The sequence below is a fragment of the Sturnira hondurensis genome, unplaced genomic scaffold, assembly GCF_014824575.4.
Source record: "Sturnira hondurensis isolate 20B ecotype Veracruz unplaced genomic scaffold, ASM1482457v3 Scaffold0006655, whole genome shotgun sequence".
Classification (NCBI taxonomy): Eukaryota; Metazoa; Chordata; class Mammalia; order Chiroptera; family Phyllostomidae; genus Sturnira; species Sturnira hondurensis.
In genome coordinates this window covers 2136560-2147284 of record NW_028079286.1, presented here as the reverse complement: position 1 = coordinate 2147284, position 10725 = coordinate 2136560, and the positions used below count along the sequence as shown (strand labels likewise).

At 40.8% G+C, this 10725-nt stretch overlaps 1 protein-coding gene across 1 annotated transcript in view; it reads left to right on the top strand.

The window, feature by feature from the left end:
* The first annotated feature begins 357 nt into the window (after nucleotides 1-357).
* The window catches only part of AKAP6 (A-kinase anchoring protein 6), a 481121-nt gene continuing 470753 nt past the window's right edge, over nucleotides 358-10725 (top strand). Inside the window, exon 1 of the mRNA XM_037050256.1 lies at nucleotides 358-541. The gene's annotated coding sequence lies outside the window, so the exon portion shown is untranslated. The remainder of the gene's footprint in view (nucleotides 542-10725) is intronic.

The window sequence follows — 10725 nt, the reverse complement described above, 5'->3', positions numbered from 1 at the left end:
CTTTTTTTGCTCCCTACTTTCTTTTTTGGTCTTTGGCAAAAAAGCAAAAATTATTTTCAAGAACTTCTAAAGAGGTATTGTAATGCTGTCCAGAGAAGAAAAAGTGATCAAATTGCCTAACAGAGAGACACTGTCCATTTGAGTCTATATTTTCTCAGCACTAAATCTATGTACCCCTCCCCTACTAAATGTATAACAACAAAGTAGGAGGTAATTTTTGTTTTCTCTGAAGGGCCTTCAGGGAAGTTCCTTTTAAATCTATGGCTGTTAGTCCAATGAGGGATCCTCTGCCTTTGGTCTAAATTTTGCATATCGTCTGTTTCTTACAGGGCTTCCGTATTGTCTCAGGCTCCACTGGAAATGCAGCAAGGATTCCTGGCACATCCCAGTTGCCATAGCAACAGCAGTCTTTCCCATAATGAGCTGCATCATCTGAACTGATGTCACAGCATCATGCAGCAGGTCAAACAAGGCATCTCCTAGTATTGCATCCTACAGATGTGCTGTAAACATCAAAAGAAGACAGTGGGAGCAGGAGATGGTGAGTGTTAATGTCTGGGCATTAATTGCATGGTTGTTGTGTTGGTTAGTCTGTGTCTGCTAAGGCGGAGATGGGGGTTGTTGTCTGCTTAAAATGGACCAGGGAAAGAAGGGCTGTTTTACCCAAATCTGTTTTTCAGGCTGCTGGGTTAAGACAAAGGCCTATAAGGATCCTAAAGAACTCAAAATGTATGAAATTTTTCTTGCTCCATCTCTGCCTGTTTTTAGTGTTCTCGTGGAATTTTTCATAAACATAAGGCAATTTCCTATTGTAAAATCCCAAATGGGCTCTAAAATGAGTTGTTTACAGTTTTTCTACGTTGTAAAGATATACATATATATTTTTAGTACGGCAGAGCTAATTGGTCCCCTATTTGCTCTTGTGATTTATGAAATATTTAGTGACTTGCAGTATGAAATTCAGTGTTTACTTCGGTTGGGTTTTAGTTTCTCCATGGCAAGGAATGACTGCTGAATAAGCATTTGACATAACCCTGATGTGAAAGGGGATCTCTTGCAAGACAGGATTTATTCAAAACCCGAGGACCCAAACCAAATAAAATTACTTGAGCCTTTTGATTTATATGGTGATCCTTCAAGTCATGTCCTTCATAGTTAGTTGAAGGACTGCCACGATGTTTCTCCATCTCTGGCTGCTCTGTGAAATAGCTGGAGTTGTCTGCAGGCTGACTTGTGACAAGGTTCCTCTCTGCGGCAGTTGCTGCGAAGGGTGGCCCTGATGAGAGCCTCTGGAAGTGTCAGGGGTGTTGCTGCGTTTGTTTAACTTTCGCCAGAATCTGGCAAGATGCGTAAATGGCAGGGTCCTCAGTGAGTGTGCTGAACACAGCTCAACTCAATTCAGAAACTCCCGGTAAACATGTATCTTCTTCATTCCAACTCCCATCTCTGTCTTTGGGCATTTTCATTGTATTTTTTTACCTTGAAAAATATGTGGACTGACAATGTCAAACAAGGAGCAGCGTGTTGTCTTTTGTTTTGGGAAATGCAATAGGTTTCCCTGGTGCCGCTGATTGCTACTAAGGGAGAGAAAGGCAGAGGCACATGTCAGTTCAATTGATCAATATGTCCACTTGGAATCGGGGAGTGGCCTTTTGGCTCAGTGCTGCTGAGTTGATAGTTTTTGTTTGAGAAGTCGTATAGGAAAGGATAGCAATCCTGAGTTCCTCTTCTTTTAAGCTGTTTGTTGGGCCAGCAAGGGATGCATCATAGGAAGCAGGAAGGGCAATCCTCTAGCCAGAGGAGTGATTTTTTTTTTTTTTTTTTTGCACAGAGTCAGGCATATTGGTCCCATTAGACACTAGCTGGAATGAAAGACCTCAGATTTTAATTAGTTTTTTTTAATACACATCGCGCACATGCTACTCTTGGTCCTTTAAGCTTATGTGGCTGACATGCAGCTGTATGGGATGGGAGAGGTCAGCTCAGCCTGGCTTTATTGCAAGCACTTAGGAGCATGAACTGTTCATTGCCTGCTTTTTTTGTCATATAATGTGAACAGAAAGCTCTGCTGGGAGTGCTGGGTGTGAACGCAGCTAAGTCAGAAGCTCTAAGGTGACAGGGAGGAGTGCTAGATGGTGATGGGGGAAGGGACAGCATGTCTAGTGGCTGGATTTTGAGTCTAGAGAAAATCACTCAGTGCCCATTAGAATTCTTTTAAAGTATTACTTCCAAGGAAATGAAGAAAGACTTATTTGGTAAAATGAATTTCTAGGAGTAAAAATAACCAAAGGCAGCATTTTAATGAGTTTTTTATTTGCTTAATTTTTATTTCTTTTGTCTAACAGTGGACTCAGCTGCTTCATCATGGGTGACTTGTACAGTTACTGGAAGTCTTCAGAGCTAGATTCCTTAAGGGCAGTGTTAGAGAAAAGTGGAGTCATGCTTTGAGAGTGGAAGTGGCGCTGGTGGGTGTGGGCTGCCGCAGCTGTCTGGTAGAAAACGCTTCTAGTTCAGAAGAGCCTGTAATCTCCCCCTGCCACTGCAAATGTTGAAAATGCAACTGCAGTTCCTCAACTTTATGCTTTTTTTTTTTTTTTTTTTTTGCTCCAGGAGAACAAAGCCCTAGCAATGGGAGCTGTCATCCTGATGTTTGGTTTCTTTGCACAGGGCCACAGCCTGTGCTTCTCTTTGATTAGCTGCATGCCTTAATTACTGGCGAAGACTATTTCAGTTGCCTTAGTTTTATGTTTAATAGATCCCCAAGGGGTGGATAGGGCAAGTGAGTATGGGGGAAGGGAGTGACTGCTGTATGGCTACATTTAGTGGTGTTTCACTGAAACTTCCCAGAATTTAAAGAATTTTTTTCACAGTGACAGGTGAAAGATCATCATGACCATCCTTACTGTGTGGTCCAGTTTAGACTATGGAAGCCTCACAAGAAGCTGACAAGAAGTACCGTGCTTTTGGTTACAGCTTTCTTTACCGAATTGCAAAGTTACAAAGAAGTTACTTCTTTGTAGTTCACTAGTCCACGGTGGGGGTGATAAAAATAATGATCATAAAAACCACAGCCATCTCTTATTCAGCTCTTATGTACCAGGCAATGGACTCAGCATTGTATATGTATATATATATATTATTTAGTTCTTATAATGACATTATGAGGTAGAGAGTTAATAATCTTTATAGGATTAGGTGTTAATATTCACATCTTGCAGAAACTTAGGCAGGTTAACAAATTCGGCCAAAGTCGCATGGTTAAGAAGTGATTGGTCCAGAACTTCAAACCACTGTGATTTGACTATGGCACCCTCATGCTTACCCAGTCATCTTAGTTTTATAACATCTCAGCTGTACATACTATACAGATCAGTCATCTTCTTTACACTCATCCACCCCTTCTCACTCTAACTGGAAAATCAGATTTCATGTACAGAACGAAATCCCATTGAAAACACTGAGATCAATTTTACTGCAGGAATGGACATGATTCTTGGTCAGATTCTACTCTGATGCAGAATTAACGCTCAGACTTTGTGCCACTACCCTTGTTTGACACATTTTTCTAGTAGGATGAGCATATGGGAAATGCTGCACAAATGAACGTGGACATGGTAGAGCTGCACTAAAAGCAGGTCTTAACTGAGTCAGTAATGACTCAGATTTGTTTTACCTGTCTTATCAGCTTCATGTGTCATGCCCTGATAACTTTAAGATATTTGCATTCGCTGCCAACACTAGGCAAGGATAGAGGAGAAACCTCTCATAGTGAGGAAGGTGTGTTCTGAATCCACCTCTTAGTCAAGAAGATAAAAGAGTTATTTTGCTCAGCGTATCAGTGGCTGAATTCAGACGCTCCCTATCTGACAAAGTACAAGGAAGGTAGTCTTGTGCAACATCCTGGAAGCGTTGTGTTTAAGGAGAGTGGATACAGTCATCTCTGCATCATTTGCCCATCCCCAGCTACCCACGCCCAGCGTCATTACTGGGCTCCAAGGGCCATTCTTTGTTTGACTGTGGGCTAATGCACACACTGATGGTACATTGATATTGATTCTGGTATGGTGAATACTTAGACATACTATTTTACAGAGCCCATTAGCCTTTTCTAGGTTCTGGAAGGAAGTTAATCTTTGTCCTAGCCTACTCCAAGGAGGCTCAAGTTCATGTCTGCATGAGCTATAGGAATGAGAGGCTGATCAGAAAGCAACCCAGTTACCAAGTGCAGTGACTAAGGAAATTAGCTTCCAATTAGGGAATAAAAAAGCCAGTGGAATTTAGGGAAGTTGGTTGTCCTGCTACATGTCTCATTTTCTTCTCTTTCCAATCCTAGAATTAATGAGTGATAATTTGTTTTGATCCTATGGATTCAATTCAACAAGTATTTATTGAGTATTTACTATGTTCCAGGCAACGTCAGTGAACATAGCAGTGAATAAGACTGTTGCAAATCTTTTCCCCACTGCATTCTAGAGCAGGAGACAAAAGTGAACAGGTATATTTGTAGTGGAAAAATTTATTCTCTCTAATATTGTAGTACCATTTTTATTTCTATTTACTTCTATTCCATGTGCTAATAAATAAGCCCGTTATCTCTGCACATATAGATAGGTGCAAATGCATATATAGTCCACATATGCTGGGAAAATAACTGCATTGAGTAATAACTTTGTTTTTTTTCTACTTGTGTTTGGATTAGAATCTTGCCGGGTGTGGAACAAAGCCAAAATGGCATTAGCATGTTGTTGGTATATGCTGTGCTGAAAACTATAACTATAATCAACCAAGAAGTACATGTCTATTTCAGTTGATGATTTTTAAAAATATTTTATTTATTTATTTTATCTTTAGAGGGGAAGGCGAGAGAAACATCAATGTATGGTTGCCTTTCCTGCGTCCCCTGTTGGAAGTTGGCCTGCAGGAAACCAGCCTGCAACCCAGGCATGTGCCCTGACTGGGAATCAAACCACAATCCTCTGGTTCTCAGGTCTATGCTTGATCCACTGAGCTACACCAGCCAGGGTTGATTTTTTATTTTTATAAAAGAAATTTCTCAGCTTTAAAAACTCTTTGTCCAGACAACCCTCTAAATCGAAAGTTCTAGCCAGCATGCCAGTGGAGGTATGTGCTACATGGGGGTAAGTGCACCAGTTACCTCCAGCCATTTACCCTGTTGTGCTTTACAAACATCACTTTAAATGGGAAGCCTTTCTCTAAATTATTATATTAACTAATGCATTCAAAACTATGATTGTATTTTCATGGAATTTTTCAGGTGCCTATTTACTCATGTATACGGTATGTCTGACTTGGGACAGTCACTTGCAGAATGACCATTCCTCTTTGATGGCAATTGCACAATCCCACTTTGTATGTGGGCTATGAGTGGGAAGGCTTTTCAGGGAAATACCACTTTTTAAAAAAGTACATTTTATTGATTATACTATTACAGTTGTCCCATTTTTTATCCCCTTTGTTCCCCACTGCACTGCAGCCTCCTTCTTACAGCATTCCCCGCCTTAGTTCACGTGCATGGCTTGTACATAAGAGTTCTTTGGCTTCTCCATTTCCTATACTGTTCTTAACCTCCCCCTGTCTATTTTCTCTCTACCACTTATGTTACTTAGTCCCTGTACCTTTTCCCCCATTCTCTCCCCCTCCCCACTGATAACCTTGCATGTGATCTCCATTTCCGTGATTCTGTTCTTGTTCTAGTTATTTGCTTAGTTTTTTTTTAAGTTTCAGTTTTGATAGTTGTAAGCTTGTTGTTATTTTGCTGTTCATAATTTTGATCAGCTTTTTCTTGGATAAGTCCCTTTAATATTTGATATACTAAGGGCTTGGTGATGATGAACTCCTTTAACTTGATCTTGTCTGGGAAGCACTTCATCTGTCCTCCCATTCTAAATGATAGCTTTGCTGGATAGAGTAATCTTAGATGTAGGTCTTTGCCTTTCATGACTTTGAATACTTCTTTGTAGCCTCTTCTTGCCTGCAAGGTTTCTTTTGAGAAATTAACTCATAGTCTTATGGGAAGTCCTTTGTAGGTAACTCTCTCCTTTTATCTTGCTGCTTGTACAATTCTCTCCTTGTCTTTAATCTTGGGTAATATAACTACGCTATGCCTTGGTGTGTGCTTCCTTGGGTCCAATTTTTTTGGAACTCTCTGAGCTTGATGGACTTCCTGGAAATCTGTTTCCTTGGCCAGACTAGGGAAGTTCTTCTTTACTTTTTTTCAAAAAGAGCACCCCTATGATTTGGATGTTGGAATGTTTAAAGTTGTCTTGGAGGTTCCTAAGCCTCTCATTTTTTTTTTTTGAATTTTTGTTTCTTCATTCTGTTCTGGTTGAATGTTTATGTCTTCTGCTCCAAATTGTTGATTTGAGTCCCAGTTTCCTTTCCTTCACTGTTGGTTCCCTATGTATTTTTCATTATTTCACTTTGTATAGCCTTTATTTCTTCCTCTGTTTTGTGACCATACTCAACCATTTCTGTGATTATCCTGATTACTGGTGTTTCCAACTCTGCATCTGATAGGTTGGCTATCTTTTTGTCACTTAGTTCTATTTTTGGAGTTTTCATCTCTTTTTTCACTTGGGCCATATTTCTTTTACTCAGTGCATCCATTACTCTGTAAGGGGTGGCGCCTTTGATATTTTCCAGGGTGGGGCATGTGGGGGAGGGGTCAGAGAGGGAAGAATGCTACTTGCTCAGCTCTCCACTGGCTTTAAGACACTTTCCCCATTACCCACAAGCAAACTGGGCCCTTCTGCTGCTGATTCCTGGGTGGGTTGGTTTGCATGTGTTTTAGGACCCTGTGGGTCTCTCCAATGAATTCTCCCATGAGGCTGGGAGTTTCTCCTGCTGCCACAATCCCCACAGGTTTTTACAGACAGAGGTTTTGAGGCTTTACTTTCCCATGCTGGAACCTTGGGTTGTGCAGTCTGTCTGCTCCTCAGTTGTTCCTCCTGGTTTATCTGCACACAAATGTGGGACTGCCCAGTCTGCCAGCTGCTGCTGCCTTGCCTGCCCTGGTCCTCCAGCCTCTTCCTTGCTGCACATCTTCTCCATCCCAGCTGCCCATCTCTGCCCTTCCTGCCAGTCTGAATGAATGTTTCTTCTTTAACTTCTTGGTTGTCGGACTTCCAAACAGTTTGATTTTCCGGCAGTTCTGGTTATTTTTAGTTTCTAAATTTGTTGTCTTTCTTTTGGTTGTGTGAGGAGCCAAAGTATATCTACCCATGCCTCCATCTTGTCCAGATGTCAGAATATCACTTTTTATAGGACTTTGGTCATAGCTATAGATTTTTAGATGTTTTGAATTAATAAGGTACAAGATTTCTTTCCTACAAGCACATGTGTCAGCAGCTGAATCCTCCAGCTGGTTTTAAGACTTGATATGGACAAAGGAGAGATTTTATTTCCTTTATAAAGCCACAAGCCATATTTTATTCTGTTATTAAGAACACATGCTCCAAACTCTTCTAGTCACCTTGCAACTGTGTGCTTTGAGTCATAAGGGGAAATGGTGAGAGAATGGGGAACTTTAGGACAGGGCCTCAAACTGGGTAATTCATGAGCTGATGTGGGCCTGCAGCTTGTTTTATGGCTCCTGGGCAGGCTTCATGGGTTTGCAGCCTGTGCAGGCCCATAGTGCCCTGTGCTCAGGAGGATCTGCATTTGGTTTAGTGCATCTTGAAATTCTTAGTATTTTTTGAGCAAGGAATTCTGCATTTTCATTTTGCACTAGACCCTGAAAATTATGTAGCCAGTCCCATATGGTTCCTTTGACATAAAAAGAAAGGACACACAAATCTGAGTTTTAGCCGTGTCACTAAGATCAGGTGATGTGGCTGACTTGACAAGACTTGACTGCCTTAGACAGAGCAGTGTTCTCCAAATTGTAATGGTCTCCCCCAGTTCCCATCTATTTATCCCCAGTGCTGCTGCTTGAGCACTGTGGGTATTTGAGTTTGAGACTTCTGCTCTGGAACAATTCAGATAGAAATTGTGGAGCTTAAAAAAACTAAAGGACCATTGTCAAAACAACCCTGAGCCAAGACCCCGTTCATGGTAATCAGAGGCATCCATGGCAATTCAGCACCATGCTCAGTAATTCAGTAGCATTTCTTTTATAGGCAGTGGGGGACATATTACATTACACTTGGAGATATTTGGTAGGTATGGCTTATTTGTCACTCCCATTGCTTTCAGGGGAGAAATTAAATCTTCTTTGCAAAGCAGGCTAATTAACCATCCTGTTGGTTCATTGTTTATATTACTTCTCCTGCCCTTTCTTTTAGTACTTGATTACTTTTATCTCCTTCTTTGTTTAACTCATTTAAATTACACAACATTTTTATGCTGGCTGAGTATTTTTTTAGCATTATCGTTTTATTTTATTCTCTTTCCTGGAGGCTGGGGACCTATGATTTGAAGTTGTATTACTACAGGAAAAGTTCACATTTTTTTTTTAAATTAGGAAGGGAATTACAGTCAATACTTAAAAAGAACCCTTCTCCACCAGGGCGGTTCTAGCCATGCTAATGTCCCTAAATCCAGATCTGCCATTGCTGTTTATGCTAATGAGATACCTGTGACAGACTTCTGGACTTTGTAGTGGGTGAAGCATTCTCACCCACCGTGTGACAGTGAGAAGTGGCTGTGTTAATTTGCAGATGTGTGGAGAATTGTTAGAGAGTTCATATGAATGACCACCCTTGCCATACAGGAAAAAGGTAATTTTTTTTTGTTTTTTATGCTGACTCTAAACAAGGACCTGACAAATCTAAAACTGACTCTTGTTATCTCTTAGAAGACTGCAGTGGGATAAGAACTCACGGCCTTGCCCTGTACCCCGAAACAATCCAAATGCCTATCATATTCACCATTGTACAAGCTGCAAAACCAGCCATTTCAGATAACTTCGCCAGTAGTGAGCAATCAACAAATGTGTGTAAAATATCTACCATGTCCATGGTCATGTGCTGAAGGAACACACACTTTCAAAATAGGATGAGCAAAAGCATGCATATTATATTATGCATGTATATTATCTGGAGGACTGGCTTGTCGTAGATTTAACACTGTGTTTTTTGGGCTCTACTTGTGGAAAGTCCTGATTAGTTCTTCCCTTAGTCTGCAGGTACCAAGATGGAGCTCCTGTGTTTTCTTAAATAAACTCATTATTTTTTCTGGCCCACTTAAAATTATTTTCTCCTGTACCCCCAAATACACGCTCAGCTTTTTCAAGTGGTAGTGCTCATAGTTTGTTTCTACCCCACCGATCTCCTATCACCGTCCCGTTCTGCAAGAGCTCTGGACCCCGGCGATCCTCCCTGTTAGCAGTTCCCCAGGCCCCCATCTCTCCTGCCACTGTTTATCCCCATCGCATGAGCATAAAGACAACCCATCAAAAGCCAAATAACACTGTAGCTTCTGATAGATAATTCACTTATTCCGCTGTATTTAAACTGTGTTTTTTTCCTGTGTGTGAATTAAAAGGAACAGCTCTTTAAAAGTCATATTGGTCACTCTTGTAGGCTGTGTTGGACATCAGTTAGAAATAATTTAGACAGCAAGGCCTTATTGCAAGACTATACGCAAACATGAAAATGTATGTGCAAAGGCCTTATTGGAAGACAGCAAGGCCTTATTGGAAGGCTATATGCAAACACGGAAATGGGTGTGCAAAGGTAGTTTTACAATAATTGGTTCTTTAGTGTTATTATTACATTGCATTTTTAATTAAAAATAAAGAAGAATAAGGGGTCGGAGTGGTGAGATGGTGAGCAACACAGCAAGGTGCCAGGGGGGTGCACATTTCTGCAACTTTGCCTAGGAGTGGCGTGAAGCTTCTGCCCACTGAAGGGAAATGCCCCTTTCAGAAAAGCAGCTGCTTAAGGAGAATGAATGGTTCTGAAAATAAAGCTACAAATAAAAATAACCACATAGATTGCTTAGAGAACCAATAAAGAATCAAATTAGTGAATGAAGCCATTATTGTTTTCACCAATTTAGTAATAAATAACTGATAACATGATTTTTAAACATTTGAATTTTGGCTAACCAAACAGAGAAGGTGTTTAGAGTTACGGCGTCAGGAGATGGAGTGAATCAAGAAGGGAAACAAGGCCAATCGCTCTCACAGGTCCGCCCGGTCTGCTTACCTCCCTCACTGCTCATCTCCTGCGTGGAGACTCCCAGTCTACACACACATGTATGTGTCAATTGTTGGAATTTGGGGGTTCAAAACCCCAAAATGGAAACCTCTCATTTGGGGCAAATCATTACAAACAAATCACTCCAGGTTTGGTAATGTGACCTACCCACCACCATTTGAGGTTCTAGAGTATCTTTGAGAAGGACCATTTGTTTTTATTTCAAGCCAAAAGGTAGCACTCAACTTGCTCTTTCTTGTCTGGGCATCAAGCATATATGGTATGTACACAAGGATGCTGGCGTTCAGACCTAGCATCTAGGAACCAGAGAAAATCATCATACCAGAGACCATGGTTTCTATTTTCTGAAAGAATGATTAAAAAGTTAAGACAAAACATGTTTACTCATCTTTATAGCAAATAAACCTAATAAAACAAATCAGGGCAAAGAAAACCCCTCTAAGTTAAAAATAATTTGGAGAAACATGTCTCTTCTTAAGCTGGTTATGTTACTTCTTTCTCGGCCCTCTGCCTCTTAGCCTGGCAGGTGGATGTCGAAGCTAGG